The following is a 25,103-nucleotide window of genomic DNA, read 5'->3' on the forward strand; positions in this document are numbered from 1 at the left end:
AATGGAAATCCTACACACTAATGAAATATTATATAAGGTCAAATTTCAAACAAATAATGAAAAGAAAATAAATATTGAAATCTCAATGGCTAAAATCACACAAAATTAGAAATAACTGGAAAATTAAACAGTATAATGGGGGTAGCAAAATGAAGGATTTTGAATGATAGGAAAGAAAAAAGTAGAAGAAATATAAATATTATATTTGGTAATCCAGCCATCATCTAAGTGCTTCCTACTCTAAATTTCAGCAATTTCCAAGCAAGACCCAAGGCTACACAGTTCTACTTGATGAACATTTATTTAAGCATGTTATTAGATTGCATTTTCTCTTCATTTTTATTCTTAATTTTTACATGTGTCTTCTGTGTAAAATGCTCAAAGAATATCTACTGTGAGCTGAATACGCATTCTGTTTTCTGTCTTTAACAATCACTGCTTTTATGATAGGTTGCTTACTGCTATTAACATTAATTTTATTTTCTCTGAAACTGGGGTATTCTGAGTACCTAGTTCTCTGAGCTGGGTAGGAATAGAAAGAAATATATACTAAAAGAAAATGCTCTGAAACAATAAAACATACTAATACTAATAAAAAATAAATAAAACAAGAGGTCAAACCGTGAGCCCTGATTTAAATTGCCAATTACTAGTTAGGCATCTGGATCCTCATCATTGATCATTGATTAAACAAGGAGGCTGGGATTATCTTAAAATCTGATAAAACTCTAGAATTCCAAGTTTGATTCATTCTCTCATTCTCTCTCTCTCCCTCTCTCGCCCTCTCTCTCCCTCTCCCTCCCTCTCCCTCTCCTTCCCTCTCCCTCTCTCCCTCTCTCTCCCTCTCCCTCTCCCTCTCCCTCTCCCTCTCCCTCTCCCTCTCCCTCTCCCTCTCCCTCTCCCTCTCCCTCTCCCTCTCCCTCTCCCTCTGACAGGATTTCTCTGTATAGCCCTGGCTGTCCTGGAACTCACTTTGTAGACCAGGCTGGCCTCGAACTCAGAAATCTACCTGCCTCTGCCCTGCTTCTGCCATCTCTTTAATATTAGGAAAAGAAAGACAATAATATATCCAAAAAAAATACACTGAATACAAGGGTGTGTGTGAGTGTGTGTGTTTGTTTCCATATTCTAGGTTGCCTTTGAAGACTATTAAATGTAAAATACCTAAAACTGTTAGTGCTCACAAATGGTATATAGAGCTTTATGTCTACTGTATAAGTAAGTGGCTGACTATATCTGCAGTACTTAAAAATACCCAATACCTTCTGTTGAGTTTTTATATATATAATATATATATATCCCCAGACAGGGTTTCTCTGTAGCCCTGGCTGTCCTGGAACTCACTTTGTAGACAGGCTAGCCTCGAACTCAGAAATCCGCCTGCCTCTGCCTTCCAAGTGCTGGAATTAAAGGCGTGTGACACCATGCCCAGCAAGTTATCTTTTCTACTTCTACCAAGTGCCCATACACATCTACAAATATGTCACAGTTTCTCAGCCTTGGCAGCATTTATATTTTAGGCCAGATAATTCTTTGTCATGAGGGTCTACTTTACATGATGTACACTCAAGATGTCTAGCAGACAAAGGTAGAACTTCTCAAAATTTAATGAACCAATATGTCCCCCGATACTAAACTTTATCTTTGCAATGTGGGGCTTCCTTTGCATTTTTTCTTATTCCTTAGATTTTTCACCAGTCAGTCTCTAGCATCAGTACCTTCTAAGACAATCTTAATCCTTTTCCAATATTCATTCTAAAACACTTCTTTAAAATGAAATCCAAGATCCCTCACTTGACCCTAAGATTCAAGATCTACTTGAGGACGTCTAATGTTTCCCACACTTGTCCTTCAACCAGTCCTTTCTCACATATTTTAGGTTCATTAAACACAGTATGTTTGGTTCCTCCTCAGTGTAATAGGTACCACATCATTCACTAAACATACCAAGTTCTTTTACTCTTTAAAAAAAAAAAAACAAACAGGTCTCATGTAACTCTGGCTAGCCTGGAACACACTTTGCAGTCCAGGTTGGCTTCAAAATTCAAGAGATCTGCCTGCCTCTACCTCCTAAGTGGGGGTGGGAGTGGGGAGAGAGATTAAATTGCTTCATGTTCTACTTTTGCTTCTGTGCTCTTCACATGTAGTTTCCCCACAGTGGTTAAAATTTTGTCATGGCTAACTTAGTATGTTAGCTTGGTTATACCAAATATTCAAAGATTTGCTTGAATAATAATCTAGAAGTCACTAAACTAGAAGTTGCTAAACATGTTTTCCAAACAGGATTAAGAGTCAATGAATTCTGGGTGAAGCAGATTACCAACACTTCCAATTAGGGGAAGGTCTCAAAAGATAAAAACTGAGGCTCTCTCCAAAGTAGAGATTCCACCTGCAGATTGTCTTCTAGTGTCAATCACAGCATCAACTTTCTGGGTCTCCAGCTTGCCCACCTGCCCCACAAATTTTATACTTGCAGGCTTCTCCATTTATATGAGCAAATATTTATGTATGCAACCTCCCTACAAGTCACACAACACTTACTGGTTCAGTTTCTTTGAAGAATGTTAACATGGGCAACCTAAATGCAAAACTTAACAGTGTGTGACACAATCGAGAGAAAACAATGTCTCGAAATTGCTAATTTCTCAAAAAAAGAGACACTAATTGACAATTCATTATGATAGGATATTAAACATAACATACTAACATAGTATACTAACATATATTTTAGTATATATGCTTTCTGAGATAAAAAATTGATAAAGGTGCGTTATTACCTAATATCCATTTCTAGTATAAGGAACATTGTACATCAGAAAGGTCCTCTCGTTCTGATAATCCAATGATACTAATGAACATGCCAGTCCCACCAATATACGGGAGGTAGATTGAAAGCCTATAAGCAAACTATAGGCAGAGATCATAGCATAACCTAACACAATACTTTTTCTTTTTAAATTGTTTTCTTTTCTAGTAGCCTTACAAAAGCAAGGCCTCAAAAAATCCCAACACAATTCTTGGCACAGAGCAATAATTCAATAAATAATTATCTCAGGTTAAGGTAAAATGAGGAAAAATCTCAGTCGCCCATTTTGAAAGCCCATTTATAACACTATTATAAATCAAAACATTCATCTCTACAATATCCTCCTACACATATACAACACATATTCAAATGCTGGTTCTTTCCATTTAAAAAATGAAGAGTGAATAAGTTTTGCTCTTCCAACACAATGCATATTATCTAGACAAATCAACAAGTGAATTTCTAGCTCAATAATAACAAACCATCAATTATGAACTTAACTGAAAGCATACTCTTCTAGACAACTTCAGATAAATGGAACTTGTTTTAAATCCTTAATTCATAACTTAGCTTCTGGTAATTCATGTGTAAAGAAAATGAAACATGTTGAGTAAACAACACTTTCTGAAACATTTGTACACTACAGAAGACACATTTAATGATATTTTTAGTATCTCTCAACTATTGCCCTACAATTTGACAGGGCTCTAATTTTGATCCAAAAATCTAATAGATCACCAACTGTGGTTTCAAATTTTAAATGTAATCTCTTCCATATCTTACAATTTCTAATCTCTAATGTGAATATTTGTCCTCTGAGTTTTTAAAGAACTCGCGTTCTAACTTTATAAAAACGAACCTTTCACAACCAACACGCTGCTCCATTCTTCCTCCCTCCGCTTCAGTCTCTGCTTTAGAAGTTCAAGTTGTGTCAGAGCAGTAACGCCAGATTTCAGTTTGGATCTCATACAAGACCCTGGAGACTATGTAAAAAGGCTTTAAAGCACAGTTGAACCTTATCTACTCACCAACACAAGAACGCAAGTATGGGCCTGCATAGTTTTAAAATATTAAATTCCCTGTAGAAAATAAATAAAGCCCTAAGAAAGTCAAATTGAAACTGAAACAGGAGATAGTAACCTCAGGTCAGTGAAAAAATCCTGAAAACTCCTAGGAAAGATTTGAATGTATGCATTTTTCTAGGAAAAGGGGCTTTATCTTTCAAATTTGAAACTTTAATTTGCTTCAACCTACATATCCTTAAAGGTGCACGAATGAGTCACAAGAACAGAATTTTCTGCCTCCCTAGGATTCACAGAATGTCCATAAACTATCAAAACTCAATTTAAAGGGTCTTGCCCCTAGCTTTTGAGTTGGGCGTTTTCAGCCCCTATCTATAGTACAATTCCCCTCACAAAAAAGCATGTACATGTCCAAATGCTCAGAGTGGGCTCCCTGATTGATTCATCTAGGGGGCTAATTAAGATGCAGCCAAGCTATGTCCATGCTTTAGTGAACATCAGTACTCAAGCAAGTTTCACACAACCTGATTAAAATTGACTCAAAATGTCTTACTTCAGTAATCACTTAGATAGAATGAATTTTACATTAGTGGGATCAAGCATACACCAGGCCTCAGTGGAAATGAAAAGGGCTTACAGTAATAGGATTTATAAACCCACCCATTAGGTTAATGGCTAAATGATTTACATGTAACTTTCTCCCCCACCCCGCCTTCCCTCACCCTTTAACTCAGTAAAAACTATGCTTGGCATTTTCCACTGCAGTGCCACACACAAAGGAAATAGCCTTTCTATTTTGGGACATTCTAATTTCTAATAATGGCCTGGGTAGATACCATTAACTCTTTCAAAGCACAAATAATTGACTAATAAAATTAAGTATTCTATAAGGCCTGAAAGTGCTTAATTGATCATAATTGTCTATTTGAGAAGAAGGCGTCAGGCTGGCTATGCTCAGATAATGAAGTTGGGCAATTCTGAAGCACTGCAATCAAGATAATACTTACAGCTAAAAAGGATATTAGCATTTTCTAGAATCTGCAACATTTTCTTTATAACTGAGGTCATGGGAAAATCTGACTAGAAAACTTGAAGCCCCCAACTCCCAACAAACAAATGACAGATCTAACAGGTTGTCAGTTGTCATTACTAAGAAAATAGCCTGAAGCAAAACCCTGAAGGAACACATAGCTGGTAGTCTAGAAGGCATGAAATTAGAAAGTGACCAATGTCTTGACATCCCCATTTCTGACTTCATCAAATCTCCTTTTCAGCGGCAGGGAGCGGCAGGACAGTCCCCATAATGTCTTTCACCACTCTCCCTGCACGAGCAGGTAGCACAAGGAACTTTCATTCTTCCTTTTGTATTTTTTTTTTAGTCTTGAAAATTGAACCCAGGGCTTCATGAATGTCAGGTAAGTGCTCTACCACTGGCTTAGAAAATTTTACACCTAATACCAAAGGGTAGCCCTTTGTTCAGTACTTAAGTTATATAGTAATTTTGTTGTTTTAACATACCCTCTTATAGTAATTTTTTTAAACAAAGGTTATCCCTTATACCCCTCTATCTCATTACAAGTTCCTAAAAACAATTTCATGACATTGCTATGCTTTAAATTTAGGAGCCCACTTGAGAAAAAAAATCTTTCAGAAAGATGATCTAGTTTAAGGAAAAAGTATTTGTGCTCATCTACTCAGAAAAATATGTACTATAGACATTTATTCAGGCATTCTTTTAGAATAAAAATATTTAAGAACCAGTCAAATCACAGGTCCTCATTTATCAATAATTTTTCTCCTAACTGATTATCTTCTATATTTTCAGAAAAAAAAAGTGAAAGTAAATTTGAGTAGTCATTTAGGATAGAGATACGGAATATAATCTAGAAACAGTAATTTGAAGCCAAAGTGGCATTTCTACTCTTTCATGTTGGCCATGGTGCAAGCATTTTATACAAATGATATGAAGCACTGTGTTACCTTTTTGTTTAGAAACCCCCCCAAAGAATTCATTTATTGATGTACCAAAAATAATTTACTGAATTCCCCATGCTCTAGCTAGTAAGGAACACAAAGATGAATGATTAAGAAATAACCCCTTCCTTGGTGTGTTTGTATGTGTGCATACATTCATATACATGCATGTCCATAATAAGACACCCTGGGGCAGAAGTCAGAAAAAAGTTCTTGGAATTAGATTGCATGTAAGTGGAAGATGAATCAGAGAATGTGAGAAAGGAAGAATGAAGGGAGACTGTGTGAAGAAGATACAAAATACCAAGGAAAATGAATGGTGCTGAAAAGAAATCACATTCTTTTAAAAGTTTTTAAAACTGCTTTAGCCATCCAATAGGAAGACTATAAAGCATATGGTAGAGTTGGAATGCTCAGGGAAAGTGGGAAGAAAATGGACAAGAGCCTCAGCTATGAAAGAAAACTGTATTAAGGACATTAGAGACTGGCACTGTAGACTGAGACCTTAAAGAGGTCTCCAAGATAATAAAGCATGTAGCAAACATGGACAGTGGGAACACAGTGACCAAAGTGGCATGCTATGGGCTAAGCAGCATAGAAACAGTGTCTGTAGGGACACAAAAAAAATCACATGTACTTAGGAAATGAAATCTAGATGACTTGGCAACAGGTTGCATTTGGGGCAAGAGGACAATGGGGTCAAGTATAATGCTTATGCTCCTGGCTTACCAAGTCTATCTAGGAATCTAAGAAGGGTAGTTTTGAAATTGAGTAGGGTGCAGTTTGGGAACATTTCAATCAAGAGCACAGGACTGGTAAGAGATTCAGTGGGTAAATGTACTTCACTGGGCAAGCTCAGTGGCCTGAGTTCTAATCCTGAAACAATTATAAAAGTAGGAGAAAACTGACTTCTCAAAGCTGTCTTATTAATCTCCACATATGCACCCACCATGGCATGTGTGCATGCCTTCCTTTACACCCTGACACAAACACAATAACAAAAGATTTCAAGCAGGCAGTTGGAAGTAAAAATGCTCAGCAGAGGGGAGGGTGTGTTTGGGGGAGGGTCAAGAAATCTCGTGTTTGAAAGAGATACAATAGATGAATAAGCAAAGCAATGTCATCCCACAGATAACTTGAGAAATGGATAGCAAAACTCAGGAAAGGCGAAAAGGGGAACTAAGCAAAGGATTACACCAAAACCAATGATACTAAACTAACAGGTGGTCCAAGGAGCTCTTGATCCCTCATTCCTCCAGCACCCTCCTTTCCCTTTCAGCTAGCATGTCTCCATTCTTTCTGTCAAAATTGGCAGGGGTGATACAAATGAGGGGCCACTGGCAAATCTGACACAGGCTGCCAGTCAGACAGCCAGGCACCACATAATGACCTTGAATGAGAACAATCCTAACAGGTGGCTAGTGCAATACCGAACAAGGTCGAAGACCATGCCTTTCCACAGCTTTAGCGGACAACTCAAACAACAATCAAATTTCCATCTCTGCCTCTGTTTTTGAAATGATGCTGATGAGCTTCATAGGAAGAAGAATGAACAAGGATCAATTTATATCACAAGAAAGAACTTCCTTTTAGTTTTAAGTAACCATCCTTTTCTCTGTCTCTCCCCTATGTTGGAGGGAAAGGTGATCTTTCTTATTTCAAATTCGGTGCCATTAGCAAGGAGGTAATTTTTATTTATTCAATAAAAGAAAAAAAAGGTAGATCCAGACTTGGTGCCTCGTACCTTGAGTCTCAGCACTCAGGTGGCTGAAAAATGAGGACTAAGCACCATGAATTCAAAACCAGCCTGGGCTACACAGTGAAATCTATGTAAGTAAGCCTAGGCTACAGAGTAAAGGCCTGCCTTAAAAACTGAAATGAAATAAAACTAGATGCCAGAAAGAGTTTTCCTCAATATCCAAATCATATCCTTCATACAATTCCAGAGAACTATGACCAGGTCATAAGTGATTTTACTACTTTGTCACTGGTTAGATTTTATAACACCAAATGTCTTATAGTTCTCATGAATCTTGGGCCTCAGAACAAGCCACTGTTTATAGACAGGACAGGCAGCTAGAGCTCAGAACTAGGTGGGAGTAGGACCGGTTCAACCTTCTCTGAAAAACAAACACCTTGGGGGCTGGAGAGATGGCTCAGCAGTTAAGAGCACTGACTGTTCTTCTTCCTGAGGTCCTGAGTTCAAATCCCAGCAACCACATGGTGGCTCACAACCATCTGTAATGAGATCTGATGCCCTCTTCTGGTGTGTCTGAAGACAGCTACAGTGTACTCATATACATTAAATAAATAAATAAATAAATAAATCTTAAAAAAAAAAGACAAACACCTTAATCAAGGCTCAACAATTCCACTGAATGGTAAGAAGTCAGGAAAGGTCTTTCTTTTCTCTGGAGACAACTTTTTCTGCACTCTTAGACCTTATGACTGAAGAGGGCATGGTTAGAATAAGACACATACCACTGGCATGTGGGTACTCAGATAAAGAATCCAACCAGTAGATCAGATTGCTGTCAGCTGTGAAAGAGCCAGCACTTCAGCTGCTTCTCATTCTTTATTTTTAAATGGCAGAATGGGCTCAAGGGCAGGGTGGCCTGTCACACACAAAGACACTAAGGAATTTTAAAGATAAAAATCAAAACACTTAAGGGTGCGCAAGCTCAAATAGAACTAAGGAACCGAACAAATGCTTCCAAAAAGCACATGAGCATAAGAGTATTTCACAAAAAACAAAAACAAAAACAAAAACAAAAACCAGTCACTAAAGGACTTCTCTTATTAACATAGTAAAGGGGAAACTAAAAAATTTGGAGCAAAAATGTCAAAACTACAAATCTCTTCATCATCGATTGGACTCTAAAATGCTTGGTTTTAGAACTCTGAGAAGAGAGCATTTAAATGATGGAATGTGCTAAAGTTATTTAATCAATCTTCAAAACCAAAGGGCATAGATAATTACAAATAAACCAATAAAATTTGAACAGTGTAAGAAGAACTTAGCACTGAAGAATTAAAATGTGCTTTCTGTATCCCTATATCAATATCAACATCACCAATAGATCATTCCTGACTTAATTCTTGTTAGCTGAAGACCAAGTTGGATTTTGATGTGCCAACTGCTTTTGATGATATTTCATTTTAAACAGATAAACACTTTTTTAAAAAACGCAAGCCAAAAACACCCTTTTGAGAAACTAAGAAAACAGATGTGGAAGCCATTTGTTTAGATGAAGGGGAATTTTCGCTTTTATAGAATACAATGATTCATGAACAGGAAAAAACTGTCATCAAGTTTACTTCAATAGATACTCTTGGGTTTGAGGCAGCTTTCTAAATATGGCCATTGCTTTGCTTCAGATCTCATCTCTCCTGAAATATCTCAAACTACAACTAACAAACATCACTTTTGTCTTTGTTTTTGGAAGTTTTCTGCTTAGCATTAATATATTATGCCAGGGGGGGGGGGGGGCTAAAATCCCACAACTGTTGATACCATAGAAATACTTACTTTCTTCTATTGCTTAGGTAAACTAGACTAACACTACCAAAAGTATCGGTTATTTGTCGAAACATGCTGGACTAGGCAGGATATGGTAGTACACACCTTTAATTCCTATACTCTAGAGGCAGAGGTAGGTAGATCTGAGTTCAAAACTATCCAGAGCTCCACAATAAGATCATACATGTCTCCTAAACAAAAGAGAAACCTAGCAGGCTTAAGATTATTATAAAGAACACAAAACAACTTCTTAAATAACAACTCTCCTCAACATTGAAGGAGATGGAATAAGACAATAGTGGACTTTTCCCCCCAACAACTTCTGTCAAAGAGAGAACTGCCTTTTTTGGTTTCTGTTTAATGACATGCTAGGAACTAAACCAAGGGAAAAAACAAATGGCATTAAGCTTAAGGCAAAGGCTTAAGAAATTTCTCTTCTTCCTTATGCTCCACCCATCCTCTTCTCTCCTGTTCTACATCCAACAGTTGACCTTCTGGCAATGTGTCTTTATAGAGGTATCAAGAAGGTCTGCAACCCTATAGGTGGAACAACATTATGAACTAACCAGTACCCCGGAGCTCTTGACTCTAGCTGCATATATATCAAAAGATGGCCTACTTGGCCATCACTGGAAAGAGAGGCCCCTTGGACACGCAAACTTTATATGCCCCAGTACAGGGGAAAGCCAGGACCAAGAAGTGGGAATGGGTGGGTAGGGGAGCAGGCTGGTGGGGGGGGGGGGTACAGGGGACTTTCGGGATAGCATTTGAAATGTAAATGAAGAAAATATCTAATAAAAAATTGAAGAAAAAAAAAAAGAAGTACAAGGCCTGTGGGTATAAAGCAAAACTGGTCCATGCTGATCAACTTGCTTGATAAAAAATAACAAATACCCTCCAAAAAATTCTTTGAAAATTCCCTTCCCCTTAAAATTCTATTGAAATGTCAATTCATAACCACAGATGAAAGTAATAATAATCTTCTCCCAATACACAATTTGCCAAGATTGACAATTTACATTCTATAGTTCAGTTTTCAAATTTGATTATTTTAACCTCACACACGCACACATATAAATCAACAATAATTTAAAATATGTACTTTTGAACTATACCTAGTCCCACTATGACTATAACTCAATATATGCCACCCTACTTATTAATCTCTGGATTCATATACACATGAGCACATCTCTCCATAACAAATCCACAGATATCACATGATTTTCAAAATGGCAAAACTCTCTCCCAAAGGGTAGCCTCTTCCACAATACTAGTACTGAGCACTTGTGTCTGGCCTCAGCTGAAATAACTGTGCCAATCAGCTGGAGTCAGTGAAACAGCAAGAAGCCAGAGCACACCATCAGAATGGCTGTGTGTGTGTGTGTGTGTGTGTGTGTGTGTGTGTGTGTGTGTGCCTTTCTTTCTATGGAATACTGACCTATGCAGCTCAACTACACAATGTAAAGTGGACCAATACAGGAATACTGTTAACAACGAATCCTTCATCATGTGTCCATTCCAGTCCTTGCTTTAGCAGAACATCCTTTTTTTTAAAGATATTTTTATATACATTTCAAAATGCTATCCCAAAAGTTCCCTATACCCTCCCCCCGCCCTGCTTCCCTACCCACCCACTCCTACTTCTTGGCTCTTGCATTCCCCTGTACTGAGCATATAAAGTTTGCAATAGCAATACCAAGGGGCCTCTCTTCCCAGTGATGGCCAACTAGGCCATCTTCTGCTATATATGCAGCTAGAGACATGAGCTCTGGGGATACTGGTTAGTTCATATTGTTGTTCCACCTATAGGGTTGCAGACCCCTTCAGCTCCTTGGGTGCTTTTCTAGCTTCTCCATTGGGGACCCTGTGTTCCATCTTATAGATGACTGTGAGCATCCACTTCTGTATTTGCCAGGCACTGGCATAGCCTCATAGGAGACAGCAATACCAGGGTGCCTTCAACAAAATCTTCCTGGCATATGCAATAGTGTCTGCTTTTGGTGGCTGATTATGGAATGGATCCCCTGGAGGGGTAGACTCTGGATAGTCCATCCTTTTGTCTTAGCTCCAAACTTTTTCTCTGTAACTTCTTTCATGGGTATTTTGTTCCCTATTCTACGGAGGAATGAAGTATCCACCCGTTTGTCTTCCCTCTTCTTGATTTTCTTGTGTTTTGCAAATTGTATCTTGGGTGTTCTATATTTCTGGGCTAATATCCGCTTATCAGTGAGTGCATATCTAATGACTTCTTTTATGATTGGGTTACCTCACTAAGGATAATATCCTCCAGATACATCTATTTGTCCAAGAATTTCATAAATTCATTGTTTTTAATAGCTGAGTAGTACTCCATTGTGTAAATGTACCACATTTTCTCATCCATTCATCTATTGAGGGACATCTGGGCTCTTTCCAGCTTCTAGCTATTATAAATAAGGCTGCTATGAACATAGTGGAGCATGTGTTATTACCAGTTGGAACTACTTATAGGGATATGCCCAGGAGAGGTATTGTTGGATCTTCCTGTAGTATTATGTCCAATTTTCTGAGAAACCTCCAGACTGACATCCAGAGTGGTTGTACAACTTGCAATCCCACCAGCAATGGAGGAGTGTTCCTCTTTCTCCACATCCTCGCCAGCATCTGCTGTCACCTGAATTTTTGATCTTAGCCATTCTCACTGGTGTGAGGTGGAATCTCAGGGTTGTTTTGATTTGCATTTTCCTGATGATTAAGGATGTTGAACATTTTTCCAGGTGCTTCTCAGCCATTCGGCATTCCTCAGTTGAGAATTCTTTGTTTAGCTCTGTACTCCATTTTAATGGGGTTATTTGAATTTCTGGAGTCCAGCTTCTTGAGCTCTTTGTATATATTGGATATTAGTCCCCTATCAGATTTAGGATTGGTGTATATGTATCAAAAGATGGCCTAGTCGGCCATCACTGGAAAGAGAGGCCCATTGGACACGCAAACTTTATATGCCCCAGTACAGGGGAACGCCAGGGCCAAAAAGGGGGAGTGGGTGGGTAGGGGGGTGGGGGTGGGTGGGTATGGGGGACTTTTGGTATAGCATTGGAAATGTAAATGAGCTAAATACCTAATAAAAATGGAAAAAAAATAAAAATAGCTAACAGAAAAAAAAAAATCCTTTCCCAATCTGTCGGTGGCCTTTTTGTCTTATTGACAGTGTCTTTTGCCTTACAGAAGCTTTGCAATTTTATGAGGTCCCATTTGTCAATTCTTGATCTTACAGCACCAGCCATTCAACATCCTTTAACCTGTGTCTGCTTCAGCAAAAGGTTCCTTTGTAAGTCAGCCTTAGCCTTTTACCTGTGTTCGCTTTAGCAAAAACATCCTTTCACTTGTGTTTGCTTCAAGAAAACACTCCTTCATGCCTTTGCCCCAGCAAAATACCATCTAACACAACTGACTTTCCAAAGAACCCTTAAGTTTCCACTTCACTTTTAGGTATATATCACCTCTTCTTTAAGAAGAGAAAAACATCACTGCTATTAGTAACCTTAGAGTTCTTATACTTTCTCTTATCATTTCACTATTGTCTGCCCACATTTTTATAATCATCTCTTTAACTGATACAATTACTCCCAGTGCCATTTCTTTCCTATTGTAATCATGGGTGATACATCAAATTTTTTTAAAAAGACAAAAGAAGCAATTTTTTAATGCCTTGCTTAAAGATCCCCCTCTTAAAATCAGACTCACAAGATAAGCACATTTTGAAAATCCAGGCTTTTAAAATTTGTAAACTACATGTACTGTGAACTTTCTTTAAAGGACGATCCTATATCTATCTCTCTTACTCCAATATATTAACCAAAATGTTCAAAGATATTTATTTTAAACAGAATTTATCACAAAGAGAAAGTAAGTAGACCATTACCTCCCCACAAGGTCTTAAAGTTATTACACATGACTAGCATTATATGTTAACTACATGATTATGTTTTGATGCATGCTATTACACAATGGTTAGCAACGCACCTTCTATTTGTTTTCCTCACATGAAATCATACAGCAACAATCTCTTCAACAAAGAATATATGTAAAAGCAATTGTCAACAGTTGAGAATGTTGCAAAAACACAAAATTGTAGTGTGTTAGTCTGATTTTGCTTGTATTATAAGTCTTTATTTTGTATTTGAGTCTGATTTCTGGAAGCATGAGGCTGGGAGGCAGAACTGAACTTAACTTCAACACAAAATCTCTAATAGTAATGACACACTATATAAAGCTAGCCTAAGTTTACTTATTTTCTTACTTGATATGTTTTATCAAGATATTTTGCCATGAAGATGGCCTAATCGGCCATCATTGGGAGTAGAGGCCCTTGGTCATGCAAATATTATATGCCCCAATACAATGCCAGACCCAGGAAGCAGAAGTGGGTGGGTTGGTGAGCATGGCAGGGGTGGGGAGGTATAAGGGACATTGGGGATAGCATTTAAATTGTAAATGAAGAAAATATCTAATAAAAATTGTTTAAATAATTAAAAAAAAAGATAATCTGCCACCTCAAGAAAAATGAAGACTTCACTCTAAGGTGATATAAAACCTTAGGAAAACAGCTGTATACCCATCAAGATTATTTTCCACAAGTAGCCAACATGAAACCGAATTTACAACACAGACAGGAAGAAGAGTAGGTGGAGTTAGAATAGAAGGAAATGAGGAGGCTCAACAAGAATTAATTACTGGTAATTACATATGCTACAGCCTCTCTTCTTTCTTCACCCTCTAGCTAATCAACAGTGGGAACAGATGTGGTCTGTGGTATTGGGGAGGGGGAAATGCTTAACAGCTGTTTGAAGAACATGCCATTAAAAGGCAGCCTTGTCCACAGAAACCCAAGTGTTTTCTGTTTGAAAGAAAAAGAGGTAATGAATAACAACAGCAAGCTTACTTTGAACTTCAGTTCTTTGAGAGCAATGGGAAAGTGTTTCTCCTGATTTCTGGTATATTATAGCAACAGCTATATTCTGTTATAACAGTGTCTCAATACTTCTACCTCATCCACACAGTATTCCTGAAACCAGTACAAAACAACCAAACTGCTCATTATTGAGTGAAACATGATAAATCTTAGCTATAATAATAATAATCACAAGAAAAACCTAATTCCCACTATCAAGGATACTAAATTAGGTCAAAGTGATCCTAAATTTGCTAAATCAGCTTCTTAACTTCTTTTTGAGTAAAAACTCTATATAGAACAGAACTCAGAACACACGAGTTTATGTCATAACTTTTTTGAAGGTTGCAGCATACTGTCAACACACATGGTCTTTTCTAAAGCAAAACGTGCAAACCAAAACCTATGGTTAAGTCAAAAAAATAGGAAACTGCAATCGAAGACTTCACAAGAAATGTAGTTTACTCACAGAACAAAACTTACAGCCTCTTTCTGGTAAGGGGCTCTTTTTGCTTTCTCCAAACTAAGGGCTACTGGTCTGTCACAGTTCAGAAATCAATGACATTCCCATCTCATCTGAGATACCCCCAAAGGCCATATCACCAACTAATAGAAAGCTGGGTCTTTTGTTTAAAAAAAAACTATGAAAAGAGTATCTTTTCATAGAAATAAGATAAATCATAAAATCTGGTTTTAGAAATTAGCAGTTGATCTGTAACTCTTATGCTAGAATAGCACAAAAAATGTGCCTTCATAACCATTTAGATGCCAAAAAAGTGACAAATAATTTCATTTGTTTACAAATTCAAAGAAATGGTCAATAAATTACTGATTATGCCTCCAACTGAGAACAAGCTTCCAAATTCTTCAGCAACTGAACAACTTCAAGTTCTTCTCAAGTCAAAAGGTATTTCTATGGATGTGAGGAGGAGGTGTATGTTTGCGAGCATGTAGATTCGTATACATTTTAGACTACAATGCTAATTCCTCATGTCTACTCTTAAGCTAAACTCTTAAGTGCACTGGCTAAAATGCACTATGTATTTTGATGGGCAACTTCAAATTTTCACTAAGTTTTGAAATATGAAAAGTCTACCAGCTATGATTAAATCCCATGAGACAGATGGTGGCAGAGTTGAGAATAGGAAGAAGGTAAAAGCTAATGTCAGAATATGCATCAAGAGGTTTTAGCATTTAAGTCTGGACTGCAAAGTAAGATACAGGCCAGCCAGAGCTATCTACATACAGTAGGACCTCACCTGAAAAATTAAAAAAATGAAAAGCTGTTTAAAATGAAGGCACATATTGAGGAGATTCAAGTGTCGGGAGCAAAGGTCACGCAAGTACGATGTGAGTATGGAGAGCTAAGCAAGTGGACAGCAACTGGTTCTGAGGTCAAATATGAGGAAACTAATTAAAACTAGAAAGTAAACCAATCATGGTAGAGGAGTGGAAATGAATGCCTCAAAACAAGCTTATGATTTGCAACAAAGCAATTTTTTTAATTAAGCAAGGGACAGTTATATATAAAAAAGAATACTATCATTTATTACCAAATCAAAGAGTATAAATTAAAGGGTCATCTGTACAGCATTTAGAAATTATTTAAGTAATGTAAACACTGTTTATTCCTACGGGTTTCCATAGAGACATTCCCAACTTTGGTTCCTCTGCAGCTATAGTTCCCATGAGGTCTAAAATTCTTGGGCTTCAATTCTACACACATGACAGTTTTCATGAACCTCTTGCTCCTCATGATAAAAAGACTGTACTCTTTCTTTGCAATTCACCAGGATAAAGCTATTCTTTTTTGGTGTGCTCTGCAAACCCACCTTTTGATCCCTAGAAATAATGTTAATTACCTGCAAAAGAGCATGTAAGAAGTTTAAATTAATCCTTCATCCTGAATTATGTTGCTTTTCTACATCAGCAAAGACACATTGCCATGCAAAGTAATGAGGTGGTTTTTACCCCCCTGATAGAGAGTATATTTGGGAGAAATGGGAATTTCTGGCAAAAAATAAAGGCTTCATTACTTCAGATTTAAATGTAAATTAGGCACTCAGCAGCTTGCAAGTTAGGACAATTTTCCTTACACAAGATAAGATGAATTATATTTTATTCCTTAGTTTTTAACAAGAGTCACTTCCTTAGACATACCTAACCCTTAAACAAAGGCGTTCTTTGTCAAAGCTGGGGAAATGTTTTTATTACTGATGTTCTTTAAATATGAATAAAAATCTCTTTTCTATACTTATGCTCATAACAAGCTGTTACATTGGCAAAGAATATCTAAAATGAATATAGAAATAAAAAGAGGAATATTTGCTTTCTATGTGAACACTACACATATCACCAACTAATAGGAAGCTAGGTTGGTTTTTTTTTTTTTAAATCTATGAACAGAGTAAGTACCTTTCCATTTATCTGTGTCTTTCCCGATTTCTTTAATCAATGATCACAGTTTTTAGTGTTCAGACCTTCTACTATTCTTGGTCAAATTTGAACTTGAGCATTTTTTGTCATGCTAAGAACGCAAGTCCGAGCTTTCCACAGCCTGGGAAAGTACTCTACCACCATACTATATCCTGAATGCCTATTTTACTCTACCACCATACTATATCCTGAATGCCTATTTTACTTTTGATGTTGTTGTACATGAACGTCCTTCTCATTTACATTTCACTTACATTATATTTCATTGAGATCTTTTCCACATAGTATTATTAGTACATAGAAACACAACTAATTTTTGCATGTTGATTTTTGTGTCCTGTAACTTTACTGAATTCATTCATTTGTTCTAGCATTATCGTGAAGTCTTGGAAATATTCACAGAATCTCTTAGGAAACAATTTAGCATCTCCCTTTCTTATCTGGAGGACTTTTGTTTCTTCCTCTTGCCTAACTGTTCTGGCTAGGTCTTGTGTCGAATAGAAGCAACAAGGGTAGGAATCCTCATCTTCTTCCAGCACTTAGGAGAACTTGCTGAGTGTAATGTTAGCTGTGCTTTTGGCAAACAGTCTGTACTGGGTTGAGGTACATTCATTCTGTCTTTAGGTTGTTGACCAGATCTATCATGGAAAGTACTTGAATTCTGTGAATGTTTTAAAAGCATATACTGAGATTATCACATGACTTTAATTCTTAAGTCTGTTAATATGCATCACATTTGTTGATCTGTAGTTGTTAATACATTTCTGCATTTCAGGGATAAATTCTACTTGACCATGATATATAATCCTAATACACCAATCTCTAGTTTGTGGGGGGGGGGGGGGTTTGTTTTTTTACTTTTTGAGGATTTTTGCACACATGTTTATCAGGGAAAGTTACCTGCAATTGTGTTTTCTGGTATCATCCCTATCTGACCTCATATGAGAATTGGACTAGCATTATAAAATTATTTATCTGTAAAATGAGACTATAATGGGATTGGTGAAATGGGTCAGTGAAATGCCTACCACACAAGTGTCACTACCTATGTTTGCATCCCCAGCACCCAAGTAAAAGCAAAGAGTGGCAAAGTGAATTTTTATCCCGAGCACTGGAGAGACAGAGACAAGTGGGTCCCTGAAGTTTACTGGCCACCTGGACAGCCTTGCTAAATTTGGTGAAGTCCAGGATTAGTAAGATCTTATACCACATTTTGCAAATAATAAGGTACAGAAAGATGTAGGAAGATACCTGAAGTCAACCTCTGGCCTCCATACACATGTACAGGCATAAGCACAAATACAAACACGAACAAATACATATATCATGCATATACACACACTAAATAAATTAATGAAAACACTCCTTACATAACCATATTATTGAAAGCAATCTACAAAGCCAGTGAAACTCCTATCAAAATTACACTAGTTTTATCCAGTACAATGATGCCTCAGAGGGGGATATATGGTCAACAAACTTCTGGCAAGGGTACTGACAACAGACAATGGGGAAAATGTCTTCTTAAAATATGTTAATGGAGAAACTAGATATTCAAATGCAAAGGATAAATTTTGAGCCTTTGCTCACATCATATCAAAAAATCAGCTCAAAATGGATGAAGAAGTAAATTAAGGTTGAAGCCACAAACTTCTAGAAAAAAACAGGGAAGAGAGAGATCTTCTTTACCATAAGTTTTAGAATATTTTGGATATAACATCAAGAGTTCACACATCACACTAAACGAAAAGATTATATCTAAATAAAGGAAACAACTATGAAAAGCAAACACAACCTACAAAAAAGAGAAGATATTTACAAACTATACATCTCATTTGAAATACATACAATTGTAAAAAGAATGATATATTTAAGTAACATCATAAAGACTGAACAGGCTGTATTTAGACATACACACACAAATATATCCATGTAAATCAATGAAAACGAGGCCATGAATTAAGAGAGCATGAAGGGGTATATGGGAGGGTTTTGAGAGAGGAAATGGAAGAAAGAAATGATGTAATTACATTAGATCTAGAAGATAAAAGAAAAACTCTAACAATCAAATAAAAAACTTAGCAAAGCAATTGACTTTTTCAAAGACACTGAAATGTTCAACAGGTATATTACAAGACACAATCATCACTAATCATCAGAGAAATGCAAGCCAAGCCAGTGAAATATATATCTTCATACCTGTTAAAGTGGTTGTTACTAAAAATAAAAGATGTGTAAGTGTTAGCAAAGATATACAGAAAGGGAACCCTTATACAGTAATAGAGAATGTAATATTTTAGAGCCATACGGAAGACAACTTGAAGTCCCTTAACAAAAACAGAATGATCATGTAATCTCTGGGAATATATTCAGAGGTAATGAAATAACCATTCCCAAGAAATAATTGTACCAACAGATTGAACACAGCATTACTCAAACTCAAAATATGGAGACAATTTAAGTATCCAAGGACCAAAAACACAATGAGACATCATCTCACCCAAGTTAAAATGGTTATCACCACACTTCAATGCGTGAGTTCAATACCAACCTACATATAATAGGTAGTCAAGTACCTTCCTTGTTTTTAATGGCATTATCAAAAAGACAAGTAAAGAATGCTGGAAATGATGTTAACATAAAAACTTTTATATCCACTTAGTGAGAATGTAAATTAATAAAACCACTAAGAAAAATGCTTTAGAACTTTAGAATTATTCCCTTATATAAGTGTATGTGTTCTGATCCATGTTTTATAAGGATATTCCTTTGAATGGTTTGCTCTAATCTGACTTTATTATAGAACAAGGAATCTTTCAACCTGAATGTGCACCTATGGTTAAAATATACACTTTGGCTGTTGATCTGGATATTCCCTTTTATTCTGACAGTGTGAATACAAGGGGTAAAGGGGAGTACAAAAGATATGCTTGACATCTTACTGAATTAACTCATAACACTTAAGATTCTAACACACAGCATCAAGCTTTTAATACCAGCTTTACACTTGAGATATTCTACAACTGTGAAACGTCTTTTCAAACTAAACTCTTTGAATAGTATTTCATTTGATGAGAGCAAAACTGACCTAAATTTCTGCATCATGGAATCTTAGCTATGTGATTCAGTTTAGGAGTTCTGCTCTTCAAGTCTACCAAAGGCAACATAGGAACACTCCATCTCAAAAAGAATTACTGTAACTTAGTCACTTCTTCTTCTGATGGCTGTGCTGTTTTTATTTAGTGCAGAACAAGTGTGCTTATACCTATCTTTCTCTGTCGTACTTCAGCAAATATCCCTAGAAGGAAAGAGAAATGAACATTTTATTGTTACATTGATTTTTACTTCAATTTCCATTGCTACGTATTTATGTACAACCAAGAGTATCTCACATTTTTATTATCTAGGAAGGATAAGTGAATGTATTTAGAAATACTAACCTGCCGGGCGTGGTGGCGCACGCCTTTAATCCCAGCACTCGGGAGGCAGAGGCAGGCGGATTTCTGAGTTCGAGGCCAGCCTGGTCTACAGAGTGAGTTCCAGGACAGCCAGGGCTACACAGAGAAACCCTGTCTCAAAAAAAAAAAAAAAAAAACAAAAAAAAAAAAAAGAAATACTAACCTTAGGGAAGAAATCATAAACAATAGTAAAATTATGAATTTAGAGTATGAGCTCTCAATATCTCCCTAAACTAAGTAGAAGTTAAGAGTCTAGAACAATGTGACTCAACATATGGCCAACATATGGCTAATGAACACTTGAAACACAGCTGGGAAGACTAAGAAAGCAATGTTTGATTTGATTTGGTATAAATTTCCTTAAACAGCCCAATGTGACCAGTGACTACTATGTCTAGTAAGTACTTGAAATGTGGCTGGCATGACAGAGAAACTGGCATTTTAACTTAATTCAGTTAATTAAAATTTAAATAATAACCTATAACTACCATACTGGCCCATATAGATCTAGAACACTGATAGCAAGAAGTACTGTTTGCAAGAAAAGTTGTGTTAATTGGGATATACTTTAAGGATAAATAATATTGAAACTGAAAGACCATAGAACCTGAAACAGTGCACGTATTAGCCTTAAAACAAGTCAACAAACACTTTAAAGAGCAGTTGCCATCCAAAGAGTCAGAAGGTTCATTTTACTTTTACTTTTCACCTTCCTAACGTAGCAACCCTTTCACACAGTTAGTTCCTCAGGTTGTGCTGACTTCCATCCATAACTAACTTTTGTTGCTACTTCATAACTGTAATTTTGCTACTGTAATGGAAATCTCTGTGTTTTCAGTTGGTCTTTTGGGGATTGTGACTACATGTTGAGAACTGCTGTCTTAAAGGATCAACTTGCAGTTAGGTGTGATACATGGTATATGCCTGTAACCCCAGTACTTGGGAGGTGGATGAAGGAGCAAAGATCAGATTTGCTACTAAGATCCTGTCTCAAAAAAAGAAATCAACTTGCTAAGATGTCTTTTACACAACACAATTTGTCCATAAAGAAAAAAAGAAAGTACTGCAGTAGTTCAGATGAAGGAGAGATTCACCAGGTAGGGTTTGAGCAGAAGAGTGCTCCAGTGACTGAGTCATGTGTGGTATATGTGTATAGAGCCCACTGATCCATCGCCCAAGGCATGATTCATCTGTTTTCAACAAAATTTTATAGTAGCTGACAGTATGGGCTATAGCCTAGTAGAAAGCAGAAATGGTTACTAATATATCTATACACTGTATAGCCTACTAATAAAATTCAAATTTGATTAACTCTGGTGAAAAGGCTCATAGTAGTTGGCTTTCCTGTTGCTGTAATAAAACACCATGACTAAGAATCATACAGAATAAACATAGTTCATTTTGGCTTATAATTCTAGAGAGTTAATAGTCCATAATGGCAGGGCAAAGATAGCAGGCAGACATGGCAACTGGAGCAAGATACTAAGCTCATGTGCTTTACCTTAAGCTTGAACCAGAAAGTGCAAGTAGAAATGGCACAAGTCTTTAAATTCTCAAAGCCTGCCTCTAGTGACATTCATCCTCAAACAGGGCCACACCTCCTAAACCTCTCTGAAACAGACCACCAACTGGGGACAATGGGTTTAAATACTTGAGCCTATGGGAAGAACTCATTCAAACTACACGGAGCTCCCTGAAAAATTAGAACCATCACACACATTTTGATTGTTGCTATCAGTAGTACTGTTGTGGTTCTTACCTTCCAAAGATGTACAAATGGGACCCTGCCAAGGCTGCACATTTTAGTGGCTAAATGGAAAGTGTTAACACTCCACTGGTTCTGAGAATATAACATTCATGGCTATCACTAGGTCTTAATACTACTTGTTGTTTACGTCTTAAAACTGTAACTGAGTGGCATGTCCATCTTGGTGGTAAATGGCTGATGGGTAGACAATGATGGAAGAAATGATAAAATAATATGGTGAGTAAAAATGGTTTACAATTACAGTGTCAGAATGGCCATTGCACCTGAAGGCATGTGATTAGCCCTTGAAAACAACAACTTTTCAAGTTCTCTGGGCCTTTTTATAGGAAATTATTATACATTCTTTCCTTTTTATTTAAGTTAGTATGTATGATTGGCTTTTAAAACTTTCTAGGTTTAAATTTAGGTATTTATTGTTATCTTCGGACATTCATTTTAACACAGATCAACCACTTCTATTGAAAACACATTAGATTATGTAGATTGATCTTAAGAATTGAGGTTTGTTATCAGTAAATCAAATAAAAGATAGAAATGAATCCATTAACTACTTAAACAGACTCAAACTGGTAACACTAGTAACACAGGGGTAATCTGAGGTATCTGAAAACTTTTTCCACAACATGGGGGTAAAAGTACCTGCATGACAGAGGTGGTAGCACTTTACTGAAATGGAAAGCTAGTGTTTACATGTGGGCCCAGGTACAGAATCTGAATGTCCCTAAATGTTTCCAAAGGTCGTGTAAATTCAGTCTTGGGAAGAAGGCCTAGATTATGCTTGTCATTTTGTAACATGCATTTTGTACCTTGGTTTGGAAAAAATATGAAAAGAAGAAAAATGTGGTCAGCTTAAAAATAAGATCCTCAAACCCCAGACACTGGCAAGCTTTTCTGCTCAGCAGTACTCAGGGGAAACCCAAATAGTCCCTGTAGCAGGTGGATCCTAATCATGGATTATCTAAGCAAGTCCTTTTGTTTTGATTCCATTCTCACCAAGCAACCCTGTGATTGTAATTTGGCTTCCCATGTGGCTTGTCTATAAAGAGAAAATGCACTAATCTCTCAGTTCAACCACCAGTCTAATTAACAGCTGCACTACTCATTTCAAATGAACAAATTGGCATTAGGGCAAGTCCATGTGAGTCTGACCATCCAGTGTGCTAACAAGGTAAGATTTCTGAGTCTCTAAGAATATAAGCTCCTCCTTTACCACTGAACCTCTTGTGCTCAAAGCACAGTTCAGTAAATATAAGGCTGAGATCAAATAACCAAGATGACTTTTTGAAGTACCTTTCAATGTAAACTGTAATGTATACTAAGAAGTGCATTAAATTGCCAAGAAATGGATTCTACTACAAATAAATTGTTTAATTTTCACAGCACTGACTAAAACTAATTAATTATATGCAATATACATTATACAATTAGAAATGTTCTTTTCAGATGTAAAATATCACAATTTTCATCATTTTCTCTTAAAAAATTACCTATGACAGACAAGCCACTCAAAATCATTTAAAAAACTGGGCATATTTAGTATTCAAAATGAACAGTAAGTGGTAAGTCTCTCCTGCTGAAAACATTTTGAAAAAGCTAACCCAACATGTCCATTTTGCTTTTCCCCAAACTCCATAATTTATTCTAAACATCCAGTGGAGCTAAGCCATACCAAATCCAATAAAGGCAATAATAAAGAATATTGCTAAGTTATTAAGTTCTATGCTTTGATTGCAGCCATTTAAAATATATCTCGTTTTTGCTAGACTATCACAAAATCAGAAACCCAGAGACTCTATCTCCACCACTGGTCCAAAACAGTCTTACATAAAACAGCTGTTATTAGTACATGGCAAACAAAGAAAGAAAGAAAAACAACTTCCTGAAGGCACTGGAGAGCAACCACAAGTAATCCAAATAAGACTAAGTCTACAATTGAAAAGGGAAAAGGGAATCAGACAAGATGCCCAACTCTCCAACTTTTCACTGGAGAATAGGCACAGACTCCGTGTAGAACACTAATGTAACTACACTGAAGAACTAACAGACAAGTTCAAAGTAATCATAATCGCTGTTGTACTGAAAAATTACAAATGACCAATATAAAGAATGAAGGAGAGATTATCACTATCAATTCTACAAATCATAAGCGGTAAAAATACAAAATACATGGCGATAAAACAGATTCCTTTAAAGATACCAGCTACCAAAACTCAATTAATATATTTAAACAGCTGTTTGTTCCAGAAATTAATCTGTAATTTAAAACTATTACACAAATAAAGTCCAAACTCAGATGGTTTTAATAGTGAATTATTCCAAACAATTGGGGAAGAAATAATATCAATTCTATAAAAAATATTCCAGAAAATTGAATAGGAAGGACTACTTCTCAATATACCTGGTTTCACAGACAAAGGCATTATCAAAAAATATGGGTTGGAAAGGTGGTTCAGTAAAGAGAACATAGCACTCTTGCAGGGGACCTCGGTTTGGTTTCCAGGCACCACATTAGGTGGCTCACAAATGCCTGTTACTCCAGTTCCAGGGAATCCAACACCCTCTTCTGGACTCCAAGAATACTTGCACTTCTGTATACACATAGCCAAACACAGACACAACTGAATTTGTTGTTTGATTTCAAATAGTCTTCATTAATATAAATATTCTAAAAGCTTTACCAAAAAAAAAAAAAAAAAAAAAGACCCAAAACCTAAAAAGTATCTATCACAAAGAGGTAGGAATTTTCTTAGGGTAAAAGGTTGGCTTGATGTATCTGAAAACCCATCAATCACCTCTTAACAAATTAAAATGGAAAACAGCAAGAGAAATTTGTGATCAACAGACATAAAAAAAACATTTGAGGGTCTGAAGAGACAGCTCATCATTTAAGACTGCCTACTGTTCTTCCAGAAGACTCAAGCTCAGTTTCTAACACCCAAATCAGGTGACCCACAATTGCCTGTTACTTAAGTACCAGAGAAATCAAACACCCTCTTCTACCCTGACATACATGTGCATGTATGCATGAACACAAAAATACAAACATACACAAATTAAAATAAAAATTAAAGGCATTTGAAAAATGTCTTAGTCAGGGTTTCTATTCCTGGACAAAACATCATGACCACGAAGCAAATTGGGTAGGAAAGGGTTTATTCGGCTTACACTTCCATACTGCTATTCATC

General features: G+C 36.6%; 1 protein-coding gene across 4 annotated transcripts in view; it reads right to left on the reverse strand.

Moving 5' to 3' along the window:
- The window catches only part of Pola1 (polymerase (DNA directed), alpha 1), a 327,622-nt gene that overhangs the window by 193,800 nt on the left and 108,719 nt on the right, over positions 1-25,103 (reverse strand). The window contains exon 27 of one of the 4 annotated variants that reach the window (XR_878096.3): positions 19,780-19,989. The exons of the other annotated variants lie outside the window; for them this stretch is intronic. The gene's annotated coding sequence lies outside the window, so the exon portion shown is untranslated. The remainder of the gene's footprint in view (positions 1-19,779; positions 19,990-25,103) is intronic. 4 annotated transcript variants of the gene reach the window in all.

Source organism: Mus musculus, chromosome X, assembly GCF_000001635.26.
Source record: "Mus musculus strain C57BL/6J chromosome X, GRCm38.p6 C57BL/6J".
Taxonomy (NCBI): domain Eukaryota; kingdom Metazoa; phylum Chordata; class Mammalia; order Rodentia; family Muridae; genus Mus; species Mus musculus.